This window comes from Gambusia affinis, linkage group LG11 (genome assembly GCF_019740435.1).
Source record: "Gambusia affinis linkage group LG11, SWU_Gaff_1.0, whole genome shotgun sequence".
Classification (NCBI taxonomy): Eukaryota; Metazoa; Chordata; class Actinopteri; order Cyprinodontiformes; family Poeciliidae; genus Gambusia; species Gambusia affinis.
The window spans coordinates 28,236,949-28,257,570 of record NC_057878.1 but is presented as its reverse complement, the minus strand read 5'-3'; positions in this window follow the sequence as shown (position 1 = coordinate 28,257,570).

Genomic DNA, 20,622 nt, shown 5'->3' with positions numbered 1-20,622 from the left:
TGATTCAACGTCTAACATTATATGGTATTATATAACTAACGGTTTCCAGCCTGGAACTATTTTTACAGTTTCCTTGTGTCCCTGTCTGTTGTGAGACGTGGTGTCTGTGTGACAGGACCAGGATCTCTGGAGAGCGATGACAGCTCAGGCTCTCTGTGCTTTTAAACTCTGAAGCGTCTGAGCTGAAATGTTCATCCTGTGTTTCTGCATGAACTGAACCACGTCTGGAGCCCAGACAGTTTTAACTCAGACTCTTTGTTCTCCACGTAATGAACCCCTGCCTGTGACATGAATCCACTCCAAGATGCATTATTTACATCCGCCATGTCTGCTCCAGCCTTTTATCTGGATCAGACGGTCAGTACCTGCTCTGAAGATGAAGCTAGCAACAAGCATGAAGCCGTTTCAGACTCCATTAGACCTGCAGCCATCTGTGGGTTCTGCTGTTAATAGATTCATTCATTTTCTCTGATGATTTCAACCAAATCATTTATTTTTCTGACTGTCTTCTCCAGCCACACTGCAGCTGATTGAGATCCAAATGTTTCTGCTTTTACAGAAACTGGATGATAAAAGTCTCCAGGCTGCTGCTTTGGTCTCAATTAGCCCTTTATTTTGAAGGACATTTTAGTTTACAGAGACTTCATGATTAATTTTATTTGTTGTTGTTGTTTTGTTTTTTTTTATTTATTTTGGATATTTAAAATGTCTTCCAGTTTCAGTGTTAAATATTTGTTGGAATTTAAAGTGTATTCATATTTGAGAATGTGTAAAATGTAAAAACCTGGAAAACTGAGAATCTTGTTCGGTTTGAGATGATAAAACATTTTTTAAAACATATGTACAGTATATTTTATTTTCTAGCACCACAGAGCTAGAAAATAAAATATACATTATTTACCTGTCAGTTTTCTCCTGAACGAGTTTCCTACTGCTAGTATGAATGTTTGTAGGAGTAAGTTTCCCTTAGTGGCTGTTGATCATTTCTGGCATTTTAATTGGTCGGAGCGCTACTTGATTAACAGCACTACTTTTTTTTTTTTACTCTGTTGGTGCAAATTAAAGAAACCATCTACAAATCAAGAAGTAATTCTAAAAATAAATGAGAATAAAACTCCTTGTTCTGACCTTAAAAGCAGAAAACTAAAATAAACTCGTATCTCTCCCTCCCTCTCTGGCCGAACATGTTCCCCACACAGGACGGCGCTGCCAGCCTCAGAACCCGTGCAACTGGAAATCCCATTAGCAAACGGCGCCGCTGATAAGGCAGACGAGTGCACAGCGCTCCAAGTGATTCCTAATTTCACACCCAGATTTCCATTTAGCGCCGAGACGAGAGACCAGCAACAAACTGCAGCAGGAAAAGCTGCAGCTCAGATGATTGATGGTCATCAGAGTTTTACCTGCAAGAGGACAAAATGCTGAATTATTTATGCATTATTTATAAAGATTTGGTGTTAGGAAACTTCCACCTGATGAAACCTGCATAACAACCAGCTGCAGCGTCTCATCAGACCCTCTGAAACCCAAAGGGAGGAGCTGAGATCCGACCGCAGTGATTTATGGCTCTAAGTGTCTTTTGGCCCTGATGGAGCAGCTGAGACTTTTTGTTGGGAACAATTATGATGATGGAAAACAATCCCTGCACATCACAGACTTGGCAAAGCAGCCAGCGGGTTTCAGCTCTGGATGTCGATGCTTAAACCACAGAAGGCTGTTGGAAATAATATTCCTTCTGCAGAGAACAGAGTCAGAGGTTCCTGCAGGTTCACAAACGTTTCAGGTTGACAGAAAAACCTGAATGAATGAAACGGATCCATTTCTACAGCTAGAGCTTTGTTTCTAAAGTTACAGTCTAAAATAATTTGAGTTATTTATGCTGCTCTAAGAGACAAACATGGAGGTTTGTTTTTCACATTTTCACAATGTTATGAATTCATTTTTATGTCAGTTTAAATATTTAATTAACACGGCAAATATTTTAGTTAACAAGCTCGATATTTGGATATATAAATTAACTAAATATGTAGTTAAGTGTGAGTTAAATAGTTAGTTGGCAAGTTAACTGGCAAGTTAATATAAATATTTAGCTCCAAACTGACTAAATATTTTAGTTATCAAGCTAAACCTTTAGCTTGGAGATAATAAATATTTAGATATTTAGCTTGCTAACTAAATATTTATCTCAGAGCTAATTGCTTACTAAGTATCTATCTAAATATTTAATTGAGAAGCTAAAAATTTAACTTGTTAACTAAAATGTAACTTGCTATTTAGTTAGCAAGCTGAACATTGAGCATTAACTAAATGTTTAGCTCAGAGTTAAACATTTAGTTTCTAGCTAATTTCGATTAAAAGCTGTTATTTATTAATTAATAACATGCAGACAATATGACAGAATAACCCAGATTATTGGAGTTAATTATTGACTGTAGCTGCAGCAGGTGGGTGAGAGCAGAAAACTGTTTACATCTGGATCCATCAGACGGAGTTTAACTCCAGTCTGTGAAATGAGGAGTTGTCGTTCAGCTGGACGAGTCACAGTCACGCAGGAAGTCCAACTTCCTTCTTCTTCTGCTTCTTTAAAAACCCGCCGACATGCTGGAGTCGGCAGAAACGAGCCGTTCCTCTTGACGGTTGAGAAACTTTTCTAACTGCAGGGGAAACGACGCGTCAACCTGCAACACGAGTTCATTTGTCCTGAGCTCAACGGGGCTGTAGGTCAACGGGGGCACCGCACCGGGTTGTCATGACGACGGCGACATGTGACGGGTGAATGACGACTCATGAAAAAATGGTCAACAACACAGAATCTGGGGGTCTTTGTTTTAAGCTAAATATTTAACTCACTAATTAAATATTTAGACATTTAGCCGAATAGTTTGCAAGCTAAGTATTTAGTTTGAAACTAAATATTTAGCTTGAAGATTAATATTTGGCTTCAAAATAAATATTTAGATTAAAAACATTTTAGTTACTGATGCTAAGTATGTAGTTGGCAAACAAAATATTTTTAGTTCTACAACCTAAACATTTAGCTTCCTAACTAAATATTTTTGCTTGCCAATTCAGTATTAATTGCTGAGCGAAATATTTAGTCAACAAAATAAACGTTTATTAAGAAGCTAAATATTTAGTTGGTATTTAAAATATTTTGTTTGCTAACAAAATATGTTGCTTGGTAATTAAGTATTTGTCTTCTGAGCCAAATATTTAGTCAACAAGCTACATATTTAGGTTGCTTACTGAATATTTAGCTTCAGTTTAAATATTTGGAATAGAACTAAATATTTAGGTATCAAGCTCAATGTTTAGTTAGCAAACAAAATATTTAGTTGGCACTCTAAATATTTAGCTTTTAACTATTTTGTTTGCTAACTAAATATTAGCTACAGAGTTAAATATTTAGTTAGCTAATTTAATACTTCAAACTAAATACTTAGGTGTTGGGTTGCCATGGCGATATCTAAGGGGTGAGTCTGCCTCTCTGAGGTTAAACCGTTTTCGGGCCCTGAACGCGGCGCTGCTTGTTTCCCGCCGTGCCGCCCGGCTGCCAGCAGTCAGTCATTACGGCGGGTCGCCATCGATTTCCTCTGCCTGCCTCCTGACGGCGTCACCACCCTGCCGGGAAACCTCAAGGACGTTTCAGCCGCCGGTCTCCACCTCCTCTCAAGCCTTCCTGACTTTTCTTCCTCACCTACAACCAGGGCGGAGTTAAACATTTCTCAGCGTGTCCAACCATCAGGACTCCTGTGGGGAACAGGTGAGAGGCCATGTTGGATGACATTTCTCCTCACCAGGAGTGTGATCGTTTTTCTTTTGCATCGAGGCGCCGCCGTTCGCCTCATTGGGAGCGATCAGGGCGTGAAAGGCTTCACCGCCACCAGATCCGGCTGCTGAGTAAATCAGCCTCGTAAAAGTCTCACTTCCTGCCCGTCACCCGGTTTATTAAAAGTGATGAAGCAGCTAAAATGCTTGTTTAATGCATATTTATTCAGGTCAACGAGCGCCACCGCCGTAATTAATTACTGGAGATTTCCCAGGAGGAGCAAAAGAAAACACATCTTCTTTTCTCCGCTGAATGTTGCAGCAACACGAGCCGGCCGGCCGCAGCGCCGTTACCGTGACAACGTAACCGTTACCGTGACAACATCAATTCATCCGTAATGCAACTATAGGACATAAAACCCACAACCAAACAGTTTTCAGTCTGGGCTTTGACTAGGCCATTTTTCAGCCATTTTGCTGTAGATCTTCTGTTGGGTTTTGAATTGTTGTTCTGCTGATGGACGCAGTTTGTTGGAAGACTTTTCTTTCACACCACACAGGTCACATGATCAACAACAGGAAGTTACTACTGCGGGAAACGAATAAGAAGACAACAATAGGAAGTGGTTGAAGTATCATGGCGGGTGTCTTATTCCATGAACAAACTGATTCATGTAGGATTTTAATTATGTTTCTTATTTGACGGAAATACCGCAATTGCAGAAATGTTGGGGTTTGTTTTTTTTTTTTTTTACATATATCCACAAAGTTCTGCAAACATTTGTACTGGAAATGCAACTTTTGTGTCACAGCAATTAAAGCCTCACAAACACAAATACCGCTGTTGAAAAACATTCCTATTTGTAAAGAGGTTTTTAGAAGACCAGTCTCAGAAAGAAGTGTGATTTGTATCAATAAACTGCAGACTTTATGTTCTAATTTATTGGTATTAATTAATGTTTTATTTGAACAAACGGTGGAGAAAATAGTAAAACAAGCAACAAACATTATATGGACATGTTAAACATCATTAACTGGAATTTGTTGAGACAACAGCAGCAAGATCCGACTTCTCCTCTTAAATCTGGTGAAAGCAGAAAGTGTGTACTTTGTTTTTCAAAACATCATCATCCTTTTCGCCTCCAGGCTCTTCAGAGTGAAAACTTCACAACCCAAAAGGGACTCCACTTATACAAAGCTCCACTTGGAGATTTATTCAATCATTTATCCCACTTTGGCTTTTGGCTTTGCTTTGAATACTAAAATAAAATAGAAAAAAGACACACATCTGCTGCTTTATTCCTTTCTGGGTGGAAATCATCTCCTGGTTGAGTCACAGCTCCTACGTCTCTGGATGTTATCGGAGGTTAAAGCCCAGAGGGAAGCAGCCCAGCCTGATATCTGCTAAGTGGCAGCTATCACCAAGGCCATCTAACTCTCTGCCTCACGGCTGGGATCACCGAGGGCAACTTTTCCGCTTTCTTCTGCTCTGTGAGAGCATGCTGAGCTGAAACCAGGGGGGAAATCTGAACCACAACAAAGCTGGTGATGTCTGAGGCTGAGGAGGAGCGAGGAGCGGGGCTTTAATGGATGCTGGCGGGTTACCAGAAGAGCATGGCCTCCACAGACTGACCCACTAACTAAAGACAAAAGAGTGATGATTGGAGGCTTTCTTTCCCCCCCGAAGCTGAACGGACCAGCAGCGCCGGCCGGCCCAGTTCTGGAGGCTCAGATAAATGAAGCATTCAGGCTTTTAGCAGAGAGCAACAATCAGGCCTCCAATAAGAAGCGCAGTGTTTATTATTAATGTGCAAGACTGGAAATCACAGGAGGTGGAACCAGTTCCAGAGCTAAACTGGTGATTTTTCTGCTTCAGCAAATGACAGGAGCAACTCTGGTACCAACGAAACCCAATGAGTCATTAACCCAGGAAAACCCATCTAAAGACTGAGAAACCAACAGCCTGTGGTTGGCAGCGCTACCTAAAACGTTACCCATAAATGGTATTTACACCGTATTTAGTGGAAGCGCTAACTTCACTTTAAAGTATGTTTTCCAATGGTGGGCCCAGCTAGCTGAAAAGGTAAACCTAAATACTAACTCGATACACCAACACAGTGTTTTACTAAAGAATTATTTCCAGTTCAAGTATATCTGTCATTGTTGTTGGCTAACGCTAACTAAAAACAATTTGTTGCTCTAATCCTGAGGTTCTAATCATTAACATAAATTCTGCTAATGTCAAAACGATGCGCCAACACAGCAGAAGCTAAAGCACTAAATTCAATTCAGTTTACATGTTTCAGTGATGAACACTAACTAAAACGCTGGTTACGCTAACACTGAAGCCCTACATCAACAACGAAGAGGAGGCTAATGCTGAAGTGCTAACTTGGATCCAGATTACATCACACCTTGAAAGGCTGCTAGTCGTTGTGAGGTCATAGTTTGAAATGGTTTAGTTTTCCGTTCAGACAGAAACACGTCGGCGCGCCGCCGCTAATTAAAGTCAGATTAGCTGCAGAACAACAGGAGCTCATTGTTTCTCAGCTTCCTGAGTTTTGTTTTTGACGCTTCAGTCACCGGCTGTAAACGGCGCTTAGACAGCTGTGAGGATGTGATGCAGCTGCAGAGGAGACATCAGGCAGGAAATGATGTCAGAGGGAGGGGGGACGCAAAGATTCACTGAAGATTTCAGTGAGTGAGGGAGCGTGTCAGGTCGGCCACAAGGCCTGGAAACCAAAGCAACACTGATCTCTTGTTTTTCTGTCAACCACTGAAATAAAAGCTCCAGGTGGCTTTAAAATAATTGGATTTCTCCTGAGAACCTGAAGGGACAGGCAGCAACAAGATGATTGTTTCATTCAAACTAAATTGAAATTGAAGCATTTTTCCTCTTATGCAGCACAAACCAGAGCAGCAGGAGTTCAGATTGTTTATTGGTTTGTTTTTTATTCTGTTGAGACACATTTCTAAAGCAGGGTTTGATTTTCTCTGGTTGGGTTTTAGTATTTTTTCATCATTTTGTCAACCTGAGGTGACTTTTGTTTTGTTGGTTTTGTTTGTTTTTTTTCATCATTTTTGTCAAACTGAGGTGATTTTTGTTTTGTTGGTTATTCCAGCGGTCTGGTCCAGGTTTCTCTGTGACCAGTTCAGCACAGAAACATCAACCTGTTTCCTCTCTTTACCTGAATGTCTCTGCTTGTTGAGCCTCAACGTGATGCTCTGCAGCCATTTGCGTTGCCTGGCAACAGGATCTGGGATGCTGATTGTAAATGATGCTTCAATAAATGGAGAAAATCAACATGTCTGCCGAACTGTTCTGATGATATTCTGAACATTGTTTATGAAACAGTTTGCTCCAGTGAAGGAAGAAAAGAGAAACAATGTCTCCGACTGCAGAGGTTTATTTTTTATTCGTCTTATGAAAAGAATATTACGTTATTTAGAGAACTAAATGGATTTAACTCTTTATGATTTGATCTGATGAGAGGATAAAACCTGAGTGAAGTTTCTCCCTCCACCTTATCCAGTTGGTGTTTAATGTTTTTACAGCAAAACAATGTGTTTGTGCTGCTTTTACTTTGAAAATATCAATGAAAGTTTAGAGGTTAAAGGTCAACCAGCTCCCTCACACATTATCCAAATCTTACAAAATTGGTTCCAAAATTTTTATCACATTTTTATTAATATCTTAAAATGATAGTGACACAAGTAAAAATCTTTGCAGCACAAACGTAGCACAAATGTTTGACAGTAGTTTTGTTAGATTTGAAAAGGCGGGGAGCGACTTGACTCGGGTGAGAACAGAGGAAACGACGAGCAGCAGCAGAAGAACTGCAGCGGTTCTGTTTCATCCGGAGCAGATGTCCTCCTGCGGGATCTGCGGCGTGTCGCCTGCAGCAGCAGCTGCAGCAGCTGCTGAGGTTTCACCCCTGAGGCTCCGCCGCAGGCAGCAGGTACGACGGCGCTCAGCAGGAAACACGGCGTGTGAGCTGTGACGACCTCCATCGCTCCCCACCGGGTTCCTGTCAGAGACACAAGTGAAATGTTCCCTGGAAAACGGAGAATTTGAACGATTCGCTGTTTATAGATCTGATATCTGAAATACACAGAAACTGCTTCATCCAATCACAGTGAATGTTCCAATGAAACACCTATAGACCAATCAAATCACAGCTACCTGCATCCAGATGTTGACTTTACAGTTGCTGCGCCTGCAGAGCAAGCATGTGGCGACAGTGGGGAGGAACCACTCTCTTTAACAGGAAGGAAACTGTTTTATTGCTCTGACTGTCTTTGTGTTAATTTAATGTTAAACTGCTGTGCTGATGAATTCAGTTTAGAGATCATGTAGCACTGAGTGGCTGCAACTGAAACATTGTGATAATTATTGTGATAATGATTATATTATTAACAGTTTTTCCAATAATTTTTGTACAGTTACATTTTTAAAATATTAGTTGAACTCTAATTATTTGAGTTCAAGACAAAGTCCTTCTTTGTCTTTGAAGGACTTGGACTTGGAGGGTCCAGTCTCAGTTGTGGTCTTGAAAGGTCTGGTCATGGTTTGTCCGATCTTGGTCGATCCAGTCTTGGTTTTGGAAGAACCAGTAGAAAACTGGTGCTGCCATGACCATCTGGGTTTTAAATGGACAGGAAGGAGAAGTCACTGGACTGCAAAAAACCAAACCAAATACAAAAATGCAAGAATGTCTTTCGTATGAATGGTAGCAGACGGATGATGGGTCCGTCCTGGAAAGAGACCAGGACTCCTTTCTATGGGGAAACAAAGCTAAAGACTGCAGTAGCATCAGAAAGCAGCACTGAGTGTCACTGCTGACTGAACTTCAGAGAAAGATCCCGCCTGATCTGGAAAGATCTTAATTATCCCCCTTTGGTTTTTACATGGATTCAAACAGAAAATTAAATGGAGATATTTTTATGGTAAATGAGCTTCGACCCACAAGGGTTTTATAATCAACCCTCAGAGACTCTGGATGCATCCAGTAATTATCGATGGTGTGTGAAGCAAACACACATTCATGTTCGGATCTCCTCAGAAGACGGGAAGATTATTTATCGACCTTCTCTAATCACACGATGTGAATCATCAGGCATTTTTCTGCTTGGCGGGACGGAGTCTGAAGAAGAGGAAAGAATGATCCAGAACACGGGAAGATCAAATCATTAGTTTAACGTCAATATATTAAATAAAAGATCAATATGAAAATATACAAAATAATTCTGACAGACAGAAGAGGAAACACTGAAGATGATGAGAAGAGCGGAGGATATAAAAACATAATCTTATGTAGATTATATAGAAAAACACATACTTTCAAAATAAAACAGGAAACAGAGTTCTCAAGGGAAACAATAATGGAGATCGTTCATATTTAGCTAAATTAGGTTGTTCAAAAAAGACGTTTAAGCTTTAAAAACACTTGTTTGAAACTGAAATATAATTCAAAAATTTTTTAATAATTTTGAAACTGGAACTGGATTTACTGGAAAAACCCTTTAATCTGAAAATTAAATTTGAACTTTCATTTTTCATTTTCCAATTTTTTTAACCAAACTTTTTGGCACCAATTTAGTTCCATACCTATGTCTTCAGATACTATACCCAGCCTAATCAAAGCCCAATCTATAACATGTACAATAAATAAAAGGCAGGAAGAGTTTTCTGAATAATTCAAACATCTGTGGATGAATTTGGAACATTTTTGAAAATTCTCCACTCTGGCGCCCCCTGGTGGCAAAATCAGGATATAAAGGCAAGAAAAGAAAAGAAGAAACAACAGAAGTAAAAACAATTTATCAAATCAAGTACTAAATTACAGGATTAGAAATCAACATAAGTAAAATAGGAACTTTTTATTTAAGGATTAAAGGTGCCTCGATAAGAAATGATTAAAAGAGAAAAGACAAAAACAGTCTAAAAAATGTGTTATTACTCTGGGATACAAGAAGGATGTACCAACCAGCTAGCTACTTAGCTTGAGCTAACTATTTAGCTGAAATGCTAATCCTGTTGCTGAATACCGGAAGTGGACTACCAGAATAAAAGCTGGGTCTTGGAAAGCTTTAGAAAACTGCTGGTGTTTAATTTAATGGTTTCTAATCGTTTCTATCCACTCATCATGTTCAGTATTTCAGCTTAAGTTAAATTAAATTTAGCTTACAGCGCTATATTTAGCTTGCTAACTAAATATTTAGCTTAGAGCTGCTATATGTTTAGCTACATATTTCCTAACAAAATATTGAATTTGGAGCCAAATATTTAGCTTTGACATTTATAAATAAATGAAAAACATTTTACAAATACAACTTTTATCTGGAAAGACTCATACGGAGAAAGAAATTAGGAAAGTTTATTGACATGCATGAATTAAAGTTCTTTGGCCCCGGCAGAGGACGTCGAGCTGTGATTGGATGAGCATTCCCGATGCTGGTTAGGAATATCATCCCCGGACCGACACTGGCGGTGGAGGTCGGTGAAGGATACGAGCCTGGAGAGCCGGGAGAGTGGAGGTGAAGAAGAGGTGGAGGTGGAAAAGGAGAAGAGGTGGAAGTGGAGAAGAGGTGGAGGTGGAGAAGAGGTGGAGGAGGGTTGCGGCTGGAAAGCGGAAGTCGCCTTGGATGGAGGTCCTTATCAACTGGGGCGTGGTCGGTAATTGGACGTGACGTGGATTGGTCCAGCGTTGGATGATGAGCGGGACGCGCCGATTGGATGAAGCGGGGGAGTGGGAGGGGCTAAAGAGTCTTCCAGTTTGAATTTACGCCTGGGCTTCATTTTTTAAAAATGTATCCCATTTTTTCTTTCTACTATTAGAGGCAAAATAACCAACATTATTGCTGATTATTGCTGTCTCTATTTTTACAAACGGAGCCCCATACTGGACTGTGACGTATTACTCCAACAATCCGACTGGTTCCCGGTTTCCCCAGTTCAAACCCAGAGCTCTTCTTCGTGGTTTGAATTTACTGGACCCGCCTGTTGTTCTTCATCTCGGTTTGCCTCACCACCAGGCTTCCGAGCCGGCTGCTTCCGTCTCATTTGTTTCTCTCCCGTTATGACGGTGCGGCCGTCCGGCTTGTGGCGCTTCGACCTTGGGAATCAGTCACTCCGCACCCAGACGTCATCTGTCAGCGCTGACGGCGGCCGCCGGCTCAGGAAACCAGGCGTCTTGTTGTACCTGCCTGCCGAGGCGTTGAAGGCGTGAACCTCATGTGAAACATTCGTCACTCCTGTTATTAACTCGGAGATTCGTTCATCACAGCCGGCCTCCTGGCTTTGGAAATATTGATAGATTCTCATACATCTCATCCAAAGGCGGCTGGTGTTGAACTCAGCTTTAACATGAAGACGATGCTCCGTTTTCCACTTTCAGTGTTTAAATATAACGTTATGAAATTTAACATCAACTAATTGGTTCCCTGTATCTTAAGTGAAAGAATACAAAGACTGGGAAAATTTTAAACCCTTTTATTTCTCATGGATAGTTTCACAATTCAGTACTGACCAATGGTTTGGTCTCCAGCTATACATGTGTTTCCATCAACCATATGATTTTGTTTTCATTAACTGTACAATTTTAACATTTAGAAATTAAATTTGCAAAATGGAAGAACACCAATTTATAAATAAGTCTTGTTTTTCAATAAAACATTTTGCCGTTTTTTTTCCCAGCCATATCAAAATTGGTTTATTTTGCTTTCTGCGTCATATGAGTCACATGATCAACAACAAGATGTTGCTACAGGCAGAAACAACAAAGAAGAAGACGACAGGAAGTAGCTGGAGGATGATGCTTTTTAATGACGCGTAAAAAAAAAAACTTTTTCACATGTGATTTTAATTCCGTTTCTTATTTTAAAAATTGCCACAAGTGCAAAATTGTGTTTTGTTTCTGTGTTGTTGTTTTTTTTTTTACATTTGCAGTAATATGGACAAAGGTTTGAAGACATTTGTAGTGGAAACGCAGCGTGTGACGTTAACACACTGCATCAACATCCAGCCGTCCTCCAATCAGAAATCACAAAATTCATCAAATTTTGTGATTTGATGAAAAAGGAAGGAAACTTAGAAAAAGGAAGGAAAAAACAGAGGTGAACATAAAAAAAGATTTTTCAGGCAGATTTAAATTTTAAATTGTCTCCTTCAAACAGAACCAAACAGTTTTCATTCTAAAGCTAAATGTATGTGGATATTATATGTTGCTTTCAAATTAACAACCTCTGCTTCATCTGGAAGCTGTTTGAGACCAAAAATACTTATTTTCATTTTTAATATTAGCTGATTTTAGCAGTAAATGGTTAAATTTGCTCAATTCTTTTCCCAGTGAATCTAACCGAACCTAAAAACTCTGCATGTGGGTGAATACTGTGCCTTTTCAAAGCTGTTTGTAATATTTTGACATGCTTCTAATCCTGCTTTGGTTGCATCTTTATCACATCCAGAGCATATATGTTTTATTTCAATGGTTGATTGACATTTGAATGCAAATTCTTTACTGTAGGAAAGAGGTGGAATAAAAACGGAGCTGGAAAAACGCTGACAGCCCCGTTGGGCTCATTGGCACTCAGGTGTTCATCAACGCTCACAAAGCTTCAGAGGAAACATCCGTTCCAGGCAGAGGCAGTTATCCTGGAGACTCTTCAGCGTGACTGGAGTTACTTCTGGTCAAATTTGAGTTTCCTTTCATAACAAGCCAAAAAGCCCAAAAACATCCTCTTCAGCAGATAAGTGCGATGGTATTTTAAAGATTAATAGATATTTAAATGTTGCCCGGCCGGAGTCCAGTCATCCATATGCAACAGAGTCTCCCTGCATATAGATGATGATCCACCCTCAGACCCAGCAGATGTGAGGAATCAATGAGTGAGAAGTTGCTTCATGCTGATGCATCAGAAAGGTTTTCATTTATATACTGAGGAGAAATCTTTCACGCTCTGATTCTGGAGAAACGTCTACACTTTTTATCCACCTTGGTTTAGTCAGCGGACAAACAAAATTACTTTTTTAAAGAGTCGGCTGCTTTTTATTCACTCTCAATACAGTTAAATTATCACTGACACATAGAGCCTGCATGGCTCTGAAAACTGAGGCATAGCTCTAATCATTAACATTAGCAATGCCTTACCAACATGGATGCAAGCAGAAGCTAATGCTAAAGGGCTAAATTAAACTATGTTGAGTAGTGGGAAATGCTAATTAAAAAGATGGCTCTGCTAACCCCAAAGCACTAGGAATAAACATTAGCTTTGCTAAGGCACTATATCAACTTGAAAGTTAGCAAATGCTAATGCTAAAGTGCTAAATTAAACTATTTTTATTGGGCAATAGTAAATAAAACTTTAGCTCTGCTAACCCTAAATCGCTACACCAACATGGAAGTTAGCAGAAGCTAACACACTAAATTCAACCATTTTAAGTAGTTAGCACTGCTAACTGAAACGTTAGCTGCACTAACCTTAAACCATTAGCCATAAACATTAGCTTCAACATAAACGTAAGGTACAGTTTGCGTTTTCTTTGGAACATTCCTCTCTGTTGGTGGTTTAGCCTCATTGACCACAGCAGAGCTTCAGCCGAATAGCATGAAGGACGTCAATAGATTTTAAACAGTTTACTGTAGAGCAGTGATGCATTCTGGGTACAGAATGAGCACCAGGGAGCATTAACGGTCTCACCCACATTGAAATAATTTGAGTCGTCTGGTAATCTTAAATCTCAGAAATGAATTATGGGTCCATTCTCAGGCTACTTTTATTTAATATCTACATGATTTCCTTAAATAATTATAAAGGATGTGATTATTTAACGAGGCCAGAATATAAAGTGCCTCAGCATCTTGTGTAGGATTAATTTAACTTGTTCCACGATGGAACAACTATGGGCAAAGTTCAGACAAAATGTTTTAAATATTTCCCTTTAATAGTGATTTATATATTGAATAATCTGTAGAAGATATTGGATTATTTATTAAATAATAATTCAATTTACTTTTATGTAAATTATTACAGCATACAGTATAATAAATAAAATGCTTCTGAATTATCAACTCCAGAATTTAGTCATAAAACAACCAAGCAGCCAGTTTTCAGGTTTTCAGGTGGTAATAAAAAACATTTATTACCACTTACTGAAACATTTATTACTATTTACTGAAACATTTATTACCACTGAAATTCAAACACATTTAGCTTAGACAAATATGAAACAGTCAAAACCTTTAATCTGACAAAATAACCAAAGCTTGTCTCAAAAATAACTAAAATTATGAACCAGAGAAAGTCATCAACAGACGAGTCTTGGGTGTGCTGTGGTGGCGTAGGGGACAGCACAACCCACATTTGGAGGCCTTGGGGCCTCGACGCGGCCGTCGCGAGTTCAATTCCCGACCCGGCCGACATGTCTTCCATCCCCCCTTCCTGTCAGCCGACTGTTATTTAAGGGACACTAGAGCCCACAAAAGACCCCCTGGTGGGGAAAAAAAAAAGAACCTGAAGAGAGGAAGTGGAACTGCTGCGTCCACAGTGTTCATGCCCTTCAAAATAAGAGCATGAAACTTCAACACAGATGTTGAACTTTATTCAACTGAAAGTTTAGAAAACATTGAAGGAAATAACAGTTTGGAATTTATTTGATGGAAACTAAACATTTACAAAGTGATTAGCAGGTTAGCGTTAGTGTAAATCCTGGTAAATCCACAGCAGATCTGAAGGAACAAAACGCGGATAAACGATGGAGCTAAACGGAGAGCTGTGTGAACGTCTGTTTGTTTCTGGATCTCTGGGGTTCGTTTTGGCCGGATTCTGCAGCCACAGCGAGCAGCTGATTCTTCCCCATCACCGTTTGTGTTTATCCTCCTGGCTTTACTTTCAGGTTTCAGTATTTCTCTGAGATTCTTCTCCTCCATGCCCTTATTCAAAATAAGGGCATTGCCTTTTTTAAAATAAGGCAACTCTTTTATTCTAAAGATGAGATTAAAATGTGTCTGTGTGGGTTGGCTTTTCTCCTAATCCTCTTAAAATGATCTGTCACTGCTGCCGCTGCTCCTTTATACCATATTAATAAATCCTTTTCAAATGAGACTGGGTTTCACTGGGTTGCACATCTGGACTGAAAACTGAAAATAAACACTTTTATCCCGGCATCAGTGAGAGAGAAGAAAAAGAAATGTGATATTTCACAGAGAGCAGGGAGGATTAAGTGATATAACAACATGGTTCTTCTGAAGAGGCGTCACGCTCAGAGACGTGAACCTCGTCAGAACTTTTTATTAAATCAAACGAGTCGCCCAGCAGGCCCAACAAGGCAGCACCGAGTCATCTCTGATAAGCTACAAATAATATGTGCTGTTCCCTGCTGCTGGAGTCGGGCACAGAGAGGCGGAAAGGACAAATAAACACAAGTCAGGAAAAAACAACAGAAGATCGACAAGATGATAAAAACACCAGAAGTTTCTGTTTTTCATTTAACTTCAGGCTTTAGGATAGTCTGGAATCGAACTCCATCATCTGCTCCACCTCCAGCTGCTGTGGTTCTGAGTCAAACCTGTTCCCCTCCTGGCCTGTGGGGGCGCTGCACCAACAACCACTGAAGGAAACGACACAAAAACCTCTGAAGACACTGAGAGCAACTTCCTGCTTCACCAGATGGAAACAAGATAGAGGCGTCAGATTTTAGTATTGGAGGATTTCTCTTTAGTCTTTGGCTAAAAGTCATGAGCTAGGCTAGCACATTTGTTTTTGGTTGTATTTACCCAGAACGCCATGCTCTGTTGTCCACTTCCTGCTGTTGGAGCGGTCTCCGGTTCGCTTGGCGTTCAGAAGTGTCATGTTCTGTCATGTTGGCGTTCTGTTTAGCGTTAGCTTCCCCTGAATATCATGTTGGCGTAGCGCTTTAGCTTCTGCTAAGTACCTTATTTGTGTATTGCATTTGCATAAATTATGTGTATTACGTAATAATAAGCTAACCTTTTAGCCTTTTGGCTAGCAGTGTCCACCATTGAAACATCCCTTGTAGTTTTAATGTAGAAGCAAAATATAAGATTCAAATGAAATGAAATTAGAGTGAAATACTGAGTAGAGTCCAGTTAGACAACCAGTGGAAACCTTTCTAACTAGCTAGCTAACGCTAGCTTGTCGGGTCAACAAGCCTCTGATGTTCTGATACATTTTTCAGTCCTTACTGCCTCCATATTTTGTTTTCAGTGACTCGGCTCTTGATGCTGCGCCCCATATCTTCCTGACTTCCTGTCAAAGGCTTCAACAACATGACTAATGGAGTAAATATTTAAATCTCAGCCCTCCTGCTTTAAGCTCCCTCCCTGCCTCCCCTCTCATGTCCTTTTAACAAGATGAGAGGATGCTCTGCCGTTCTGTGATCTATTTTGAGCTTATGTTTCCTCGATGCTTCTGCCAAGCCTCATCAAGGAGCATCAGTGTGGAGAGCCGCCCTGCAGAGACGAATGCATTCCTTCATATTAAATGCAGTTTTTCCAATGCAGCATGAGCAAATCTGAAATGATCTGACCTTCCATAAAACCAAAAAAATCTCCCATCCTGCTTAGCCTCCTCAGCAAGCAGCTCCTGTCAGGGCGCTAATGTGTCGCGTTTCATTTTGATTTCAACGTCATTTTAAAAACTTTTACAGCTTTAAAGAGTGAAAATAATCAGTTAAACTAAACATCCGTAGCAGCAGCTGTGAGTTAATCTTCCTGAGCACCAGGAAGACGTGAGCGCCGGCGTAGGAAGATGATGAAAACCCAAATGAAATTAAATGGGTTTATTTATGGAGGCCATCTAAACAAATTACTGTTGAACAAAGTGCTCTGCAGAACATTAAAGACAGTGAAAGTAAAGTAGTAAAGCTGCAGTAATAAAAAATACACACCAGGTTTTAAATGCTTATGCCAGCAGATCTCCAAGGTGCATATTCCTGCATTTCGCCTCAGTTTTTTTAATTATTATGAATCCTTATGCAAATAACACAAGAGGTTTTCTAAATGTAGTTAGTGTCAAAATGAATCTGTAGATTCCAGGAAGCAACATGAAAGTTTTCCTAAAGTAAACTTTACGTTCCCAAAAGGAAACCTACTCGTTCCTTAAGTAGATCTGGCTGTTGGGTTCTGTGGTTCAGTCTCCACCAGAGGGCGCCATTGGGTCGGTACCTGTAGGGTTGAACTCAGCAGGTCAGAGTTCAGTCTTGTGGTAAATCTTGAGCGCTCTGCTGAGCGTTTTTGTGTGGTTCTTCCTCTTGATCAAATCTTTGGACCATCAACACCTGGAAGTCCTCTTCAAGAAAACCACCAGGTTGCATTCACACCAGTCCCGTTTAATCCGCTTTAATCCAACTCCAGTTGGTTTGCCTAATCGTTCGGTTTACTTTGGGGAACGAACCGAACTCTGGTCCGTCTGGAAACCTCGGTCTGGGTTCGGTTGAAGTGAATTCTGGTTTGGTTTGAATGCATATGTGAACGCAAAGCGGACCAGAAGCAGGAAGCAGACTACAGTGCAGGGCATTCTGGGTAAATACAACCAATCCAAACATGATAGCTTGGCGCTAGCGGGAGAAATGGTGTGTGGTTTTAGTCAAAACCATATAGAAATCCTACAACTGCTAAAATCTGACTCCTCCATTTCTGTTTACATTTTGTGTAAAAGGAAGTTTAGTAGATTCGGTTCTACTGGAACCAGAACTCCATCATCTGCTCCACCTGCAGCTGCTGTGGTTCTGACCCAAACCAGCCTGTTCCCCTCCTGGCCTGTGGGGGCGCTGCACCAACAACCACTGAAGGAAACCACACAAAAACCTCTGAAGACACTGAGAGCAACTTCCTTCTTCACCAGATGGAAACAAGATGGAGGCGTCAGATTTTAGTGTTGGAGGATTTCTCTTTAGTCTTTGGCTGAAGACCAGGAGATATTTCTGCTGCTAGCGCTAGGTTAGCATGTTAGCTTTGGTTGGATTTACCCAGAATGCCCTGCTCTGTTGTCCACTTCCTGCTGTTGGAGCGGTCTTCTTATGCATTGGAACTGAACCAGAGTTCGCTTCAACCGAACCAAGATTGAAGTTTTAAGGCGGACCAGAGTTTAGTTGTTGGTTCGCTCAGCGTTCACTTCTCCCCAAATGAACCGGACTCTCCAGGCAAACGGACTGGAGTCGGATTAAAGCAGACTGAACTGAGCTGTTATTACTCAAGAGAAACAAGAATCCTGTAAACAATCTGTAAAAGAAATGTCTCCATTTTCCTTTGCTAAAAATAACAACAGAGCCAGTTATGGTAAATAAAAGAAGAGTTTGCAGAGAGATAATTAATGTAATGGAGCTTTCTCCCACTGCTGACCTTATCTGGCTGACAGGTTCCTCTCTGCTCGTCATCGGCGAAGCGGAGGAAGGCTTCATCTCCAATAAACCCAGCAGCTCATGTGTTGCTGCTGATGCGTTCGTCTATAACACAATTACAGCCGACGACTGAATCCAGCCTGGAGCTGGAGAATCAATTTCAGGCTTTCTATTGACAGCGCCGACGGTGTCAGGAGGTGAGGAGCTGCTGCTCATCACACCTGGAGGTGGAACGAGACGGTGCAAATGATGACATGGAGCGCTCATAAACATCAGCAGCACTGGATTAGCCTGGCGTGAGACGGAGACTGAATGTCTAATCAGAGCAACTTCCACGGCTCCAAAGGAAAGTTTGTGATGTGGAAACAAACACAGCGAGGCTGACAGAACGCCGCGAGCTAAAGGTCAACGCTGGACGCTCTGTACGCATAACCTTTAAAAACAAAATGTCTGACACCAAACAAAAGAAACTTCAATTCAAAGTTCAACACAGACGCACCAAATCCAGCCAACAGTAAAGGAGTGTCTTTGAATGCACCACTCTGAGGAAGGTTAGCAAGCTAAGTGTTTAGCTTGAGGCTAAATATGTAGCTCCAACCTGGATGTTTAATTAGCAAACTAAATATTTAACTAAATCATTCATTTACAAGCTCTGTGTTTGGATTCTCCACAGAATGAAGTTCATCAACTTCATTTAACTTAGTAAAATAAACATGTTTTTATAAGTTATATATTTAGCTCTGAAATAAATATTTAGCAAGGAAGCTAATTTTTACTTTGAAAACTAAATATTTAACATTGATCTGAACAGCAACTTGATTATTTAGCTTAAATCAATACAATGATGAAAATATGTCTTTGAAACTTGAGCCTCCGTTTTATTTCCTCTTCTGACAAAAGATAAAATTATTGCTGTTAATTTGTAACTTTACAACCAGATCAAAGCCAGGCTTCAAAACGGCTCCTAAAAAAACAGAAATAAATTTTTTAGAATGATGTCTCTTTAATATCACAACAGAGTTGAGAAAAAAGCATTTTGTGTAATTTACAGACATTTTGTGGAACTTGAGACATTTTCATTTAAATTTGGTAAATTTAATCAAACGTTTCAAATATTTATATACATGCCATTTCCTGATTTATTAAGAAAGTTTACATGTTTAACAAAAAAATCTGTTTTATTTTATTTTTTTCTCGGTTGTGTCTTTGTGATAACGGGAAGCAGGCCCACCGAGCTGCTGTCAGGACTGAGCACTTAAAAAGAAAAACCTTCTTTTTCTCTTTTTTCATTTTCATTTTATGATGACAAACATTTTCATTTAACTTCATGGGGGGGCTTTTATGTCCTGGATAATGGAGGTCGCAGCAGAAACAACCAATATTTTAAATCTTGAGGAAACACCAACATAAAGCATTCACAAGGTTTTATTACTTCACCTAAACTACATCCAGGCATTCAGCGTGTTTGCAGAGTAACCGAATGCTTTAATGCAGCAATAATCTAATAAAACGCTCACACTTTTCTCTCCCAGATTTGTCCTTGAGCCTCTCGGTGATGCCATAATGGGAACGCTCTGCAGCGGAGATCCATTCATCTCCCAGAGTGGGATGTCACTTCGGACATCTGAGCCTCTCGTTTAATGTCTTCTTAGCGATAAGAGCCGGTTTAAATCCAGGAGTTTTTCTCTATCAGAGCAAAACACTGGAGACAAAGACCGAAACACAACTACAGCAGAACAGACACCAACAACAAGGAGCTGAAAGGAGCTGAGCGATAAGATCAGACACAAAGCTGCCGGCTGGACGGAGAGTTTACAGGAGAAATCATGTCTGGTTCTGTTCTCAGTCCAAAACGTTCATCTGCTCTTGGAAGGAAACACAAAGTGAGCAATCGCTGCATCAGAAACCTGTTTTTAAAGGGAAACAGTATTAAAAATTCACTGTTTTCACATTTTTATACTTTCATTTCTGTTTCTACTGATTCTGGAAACAATAAAAACCATTCAGCCATTTTTTGGCAACTAGTAAATGTTTAAGTCTGGAAAATGATTAAGTCATAATTGTTGAGCATCAAGCTAATTAGCAACCTAAATATTTATCTTTCATTAAACTAAATAATTAGCTTGCTAACTAAAGATAAATATTTAGCTACAAGAATTTGAGATTAAATTACTCCAAACTAGACTGGAGAATCACTTATTTATTTGGCTGCTAAATATTAGCTAGCAATACTTAGCTTGCTAACTACATACCGAGTTTGTAGCTAAATATTAACTCCAATGCTAAACATTTAAATATTTTAGACTGTAAATCAACAAAAGCTCAGTGAGAAACTGAGACCGCTCATTACAGCCATGAGCGTCTGGTGAAGGAGGAAGTGACATCACAGGTTATGAATGCATGAATAAAATAAACTAAACAAAGATTTTGTTTAAATAATAATTTATTGCTAAAAATAAAATTAAGAAAATAACAGAATGAGTTTTGATGGAATT